This window comes from Globicephala melas, chromosome 21, assembly GCF_963455315.2.
Source record: "Globicephala melas chromosome 21, mGloMel1.2, whole genome shotgun sequence".
NCBI classification, from domain to species: Eukaryota; Metazoa; Chordata; class Mammalia; order Artiodactyla; family Delphinidae; genus Globicephala; species Globicephala melas.
In genome coordinates, this window is record NC_083334.1 from 27,361,153 (window position 1) to 27,367,152 (window position 6,000).

Below are 6,000 nucleotides of genomic sequence, written 5' to 3' on the forward strand. Positions count from 1 at the left end.
CAAAAACAGAAATAAAGATCAATGGAACAGGATAGAAAGCCCAGAGAGAAACCCATGCACCTATGGTCAACTAATCTATGACGAAGGAGGCAAGGATATACAATGGAGAAGAGACAGTCTCTTCAGTAAGTGGTGCTGGGAAAACTGGACAGCTCCATGTAAAAGAATGAAATTAGAACACTCCCTAACACCATACACAAAAATAAACTCAAAGTGGTTTAAAGAACTACATGTAAGGGCAGACAGTATAAAATTCTTAGAGGAAAACATAGGCAGGACACTCTGACATAAATCACAGCAAGATCCTTTTTGCCCCATCTACTAGAGAAATGAAAATGAAAACAAAAATAAACAAATGGGACCTAATGAAACTTAAAAAGCTTTTGCACAGCAAAGGAAACCATAAACAAGATGAAATGATAACCCTCAGAATGGGAGAAAATATTTTCAAACAAAGCAACTGATAAAGGATTAATCTACAAAATATACAAGCAGCTCATGCAGCTCAATATCAAAAAAACAAACAACCCAATCCAAAAATTGGCAGAAGACGTAAATAGACATCTCTCCAAAGAAGATATACAGATTACCAACAAACACATGAAAGGTTGCTCAACATCACTAATCATTAGAGAAATGCAAATCAAAACTACAATGAGGTATCACCTCACACCAGTTAGAATGGGCATCATCAGAAAATCTACAAACAATAAATGCTGGAGAGGGTGTGGAGAAAGGGGAACCCTCTTGCACTGTTGATGGGAATGTAAATTGATACAGCCACTATGGACAACAGTATGGAGGTTCCTTAAGAAACTAAAATTAGAATTACCCTATGACCCAGCAATACCACTACTGGGCATATACCCAGAGAAAACCATAATTCAAAAAGACACATGCACCCCAGTGTTCATTGCAGCACTATTTACAGTAGCCAGGTCATGGAAACAACCTAAATGCCCGTCGAAAGAGTAATAGATAAAGAAGATGTGGTACATGTATACAAAGGAATATTACTCAGCTATAAAAAGGAACAGAATTGGGTCCTTTGTAGAGATGTGGATGGCCTAGAGAGTGTCACACAGAATGAAGTAAGAAAGAAAAACAAGTATTGTATGTTAGCGCATATATGTGGAATTTATAAAAATGGTACGGATGAACTGGTTTACTAGGGAGAAATAGAGACACAGATGTAGAGAATAAATGTATGGACACCAAGAGGGGAATACGGTGGGAGACGGGTGGTGGTGGGATGAATTGGGGGATGGGGGTTGACATATATACACTAATATGTATAAAATAGATAACTTATAAGAAATTGCTGCATAAAATTAAAAAAAAAACAACTGGGATTCTCCGAATCCAGAAGAAAAAAATCTACGTGTGGAATTGTCCTTTATTCCTTCAAAGAGACAGCAACATCTGCACTGGAGGATCCACAGCAAAGCCATGAAGTGAGAGCTACGAGCAGCCTGGCGTCAACAGGGATTAGTGGGTCAAGCAATGGGCAGAATTCATAGACGTAAGGGAGGCAGAGGTTTTAAGCCAGGCTGGCAAGAGAAGCATTGGTAAATGCACCAAATACGAGGAGGTTATCACCAAGGAAAGCACTGACCTGACAGAAAGCCTTTTTTATGAGTCCTTTGGGAACTAAAGTTAGGAGCTGAGTCCTCAGGTTGTAACCATCTGGGGCTGGAGGATTTAGGCAGAACCAAACGGGGGCACCAAGCCTTGCCTTTCGTTTTGTTGGCATCCAGCTGTTCTGCATTTGAACCAGCGCTTTTATTACAACAAGTGATCTGTATTTGGCCGAGTTACAAATTCCTTTTATGTATGAAAAATGTGGTCTGTTGTTCCTTTAGTAACATGTGGCTGGGAAAGATCTGACCCTGATTTGAATACCAGTGTATTTGAGCACTCGTGGTACGTTGTGCCGTCCTCCTGCAATCTTAACAAATGACTATGACTATGAAAAAAAAAATGACTATGATTTTTCACTGGCTGATTTGGTTTGAATGAGTAAATTATTTTTATTTCATTGCGTTAACTGCCAGAACATTGAATGAGCCGATAACTCCCTGGTGTTTCTGAGCTGCAAAGAACTATTATTTGGAATTGAATTGCTATTGATTTTCTTGTGCTACAATGACTTTTCTAACATAGTAGCATGAAAGGAAAATGAGAAAAAGGCCAAATAGGGAATAGGGTGAGGAAAGGGAGGCTGCTGCTTCCCATGGCCCGGCCCCAGATGGACTACTTATTGGCAGGTACTGCTGCTTCTGGTTGGTCCTGTTGCCGATTATATGATTTACAGATTAGCCAAATACCTGGCTTCATCACCTTCCCCTCCTCTTGCCATCTGCTTTGTTTCTAGTCGTCATGTGCCTCGTTGGCATTCTGCTGTGGAACTGAACAGGGGGACAGGGTGAAGAGGGAGCAGAAGCAAACAGGATAATTCTCCAAATTGGTCAGTGTTGATGACTGTTAGTGTCATTCATACTAGCAATGAAGATGAGAATGAATAAGTGTTACTTCAACATCGCTGCAGTACATTTATCTATTGATGTTTTCGCTTCTCCTAGTCATTTTAACTATTGGACACTTAGTTGTATATTAGTTTCTTATAATCGTTCAGATGAGCTGAAATGGAAACTCACTGATGTATTCATTCTTTCGATGAATATTTATTAAGTGACTACTGTATACCTTTCCAGGTACTAGAGGAAAGGCAATGAACAAAACAGATGAAAGATTTTTTTCTCATGTGCAGAGATTTCCCATACGTAAAATCAAAGAAGACTATCTTAGCACTTACTAAAGATTGAAAAATATAGTTCTTCTTGCTTCCTTTAATAGACATCGTAGGAGTGAAACTTGATATAATAAAATAAAACAAAATGTACTTCTTCCCTGGCTTCTGATTCAGTTTCGTCTAGTTGAGAGAATCTTGACAACTTGTAGGAAAAGGGTTTTTTTGGGGGACATTATTTTTTCTGGCTATAAAAGTAATCCACATTCATCACAGAAAATTTTAGAAAATACAGAAACAGATGCAGAAGATACTGAATATACCCATATTCATACAGTAGCAAATCTTTGAAATGTTGAGTGATTTCTCTTTAGGGCTTTTCCTATGACATATGTATAGTAATCCCATACCAGTTGCTATTTAAAAATTTTTAAATCTTCAATCTTGATGTGTATGTATGCAGTTTGGTTCAGTTCCCTTATACAAAATAATGTGAAATTATTATTTTTCTTCTTTCCATAGACCACGTGAGCATAAGTGAGATCGGAAGGTGGAAATCTATTTATATTCCACCCTCTCAATATATATGAATAGAAGACCAAGTCTAATAAAAGAGTGTCCTTATGTGATGTGATAACTTATGGAAAGAGAGGTAGCTAGGCAAGCATTTTGCATAGACTTAGAAGAAAGAAACGAGAGCCTCTATAGGCAAAAAAAAAAAAAAAATTTTTTTTAAGCCAGTAAAAGCCCGATTGAAACAGTAAATGAGCTATAGAGAGATAAAGATTCTTATCAAGTCAAGGTGCTAATAAGTGGCAGACCAAGAATTCAAACAAATACGGGCATACCTCATTTTATTGTGGTTCGCTTTATTGCATATACTGCGTTTTTTTTTACAAATTGAAGGTTTCTGGCAACCCTGTGTTGAGCAAGTGTCATTTTTCCAGCAGCATTTTCTCGCTTTGTGTCTCTGTGTCACATTTTGGAAATTCTCACAGTATTTCAAACTTTTTCATTATATTCATTATGGTAATCTGTGTAGTGATCTTTGATGTCACTATTGTAATTGTCTTGGGGTGCCATGAAGCACGCCCATGTAAAATGCTGAACTTAATCCGTAAATTTTGTATGTGTTCTCACTGCTCCACCAACCAGCTGTTCCCCTCTCTCTCTTCCTCTGCTTGAGTCTCCCTATTCCCTGAGACACAATGATATTGAAATTAGGCCAATTAAAAACCCTACCATGGCCTCTAAGTGTGCAAGTGAAAGGAAGAGTTGCACATAACTCACTTTAAATCAAGAGCTAGAAATGATTAAGCTTAGTGAGGAAGGCATGCTGAAAGCTGAGATAAGCCAAAAGCTAGACCTTTTGCATTAAACAGTTAGCCAAGTCGTGAATGCAAAGGAAAAGTTCTGGAAGGAAGTTAAAACCACTTCAATGAAAACACAAATGATAAGAAGCAAAACAGCCTTGTGACTGATGTGGAGAAAGTTCGAATGGTGCGGATAGAAGATCAAACCAGACGTAACATTCCCTTAAGTCTAAGCCTAATCCAGAGCAAGACCCTACCTCTGTTCAATTCTGTGAAGCCTGAGAGAGGCAAGGAAGCTGCAGAAGAAAAGTTTGAAGTAGCAGAGGTTCATTCATGAGGTATAAGCAAAGAAGGGCATTTTCAGAACATAGGTGAGCAGCGAGTGCTGAGGTAGAAGCTGCAGCAGGTTATCCAGAAGATCTAGCTGAGATAATTAATGAGGGAGGCTGTGCTAAACAACAGATCTTCAGTGTAGACGAAACAGCCTTCTAGTGGATTTGAAAATTTTAAGTGCTTTTTATTGTCCACCGCCAGATTTTCTTTTTAAATCATAACTCAAATACTTAATTCATTACTTTGTCTTCTCATTAGTTTATGTAAAAAGGTAATGTTTTCAGAAAGGATATGTGGCTGCCTACAATCTCTTGAAATTATCATGTCTGAGACTATATTATTATTAGTTTGCTCATGAATAATAACTTATTTGGGAATGGAAAATTAGTACCCATACTTTTTCACTAAAAAACAAAAACATAGATTTGGTTACATAATTATACTCTGGTATTGGCTAATACAGGGAAAAGTTTCAGTTGTAGCCTGCTTTTTGTTTCATTGTCAGTTCTTTATTTCAGATTTTATTTCTTCATCGAGCTTTACGGAGAAGATATATTTGACAAATACCGTTGTGTAACTTTAAGGACCACAATGTGATGATTTGATATATATTTATATTGAGGAATGAGGACCACACTAATGTTAATTAACAACACCCATCACCTCACACAGTTTTATATGTATAGTAGTGAGAACATTTAAAATTTGCTCTCACTAAATTTCACATATGCAATACAGTACTGTTAACTATATCCACTGTGCTGTACGTTAGGTCCCCAGAACTTATTCATCTTATGACTTGAAGTTGTATCCTTTAACCACCATCTTCCATTTCCTTCACCCCTCAACCCCTGGCAACCAACAATCTACTCCTTGTTTCTTTGAGTTGAGCCTTTTTAGATTTCACATATGTGGAATCATACATTATATGCTTCATCTATGTGAGATCATGCAGTATTTGTCTTTCTCTGATTTATTTCACTTAGCCTATGTGTGTGCATGTGTGTATCATAGTTTATTCATCTGTTCATCCATCTGTGGACACTTAGGTCATTTCCATATCATTGTAAGTAATGCTATGAACACGGGGGTGTAGATATCTCTTCTAGATAGTGATTTTGTTTCCTTTGGATATATATGCAGGAATGGGCTTGCTGGATCATATGGTTGTTACTTTTTTTTTAATTTTAGGAACTTCCATACTGCTTTCCATAGTGGCTGCACCAATTTACATTCCCACCAACAGTGCACAAGAGTTCCCTTTTCTCTACATCCTCATCAAAACTTAACTCTTATCCTTTTGATATTGGCCATTCTAACAGGAGTGAGGTGATATCTCACTGTGGATTTGATTTTTGCATTTCTTTGACGATTAGTGATGTTGAACACCTCATGTACCTATTGGCCATTTGTATATCTTCTCTGGAAAGATGTCTATTCAAGTCCTTTGCCCATTTTTTAAATTGGATTATTTGATTTTTTTTTGCTGCTGAGTTTAATGAGTTCCTTATATATTTTGTATAGTAACACCTTATCATATAAATGGTTTCAAAATATTTTCTCCCGTTCCTTAGGTTGGCATTCACTTTGTTGATCATTTCTTTT

The 6,000-nt window shown here is 37.2% G+C and overlaps 1 protein-coding gene across 7 annotated transcripts in view; it reads left to right on the forward strand.

Moving 5' to 3' along the window:
* The window catches only part of UNC5D (unc-5 netrin receptor D), a 682,528-nt gene that overhangs the window by 371,499 nt on the left and 305,029 nt on the right, over positions 1 to 6,000 (forward strand). The window lies entirely within an intron of this gene.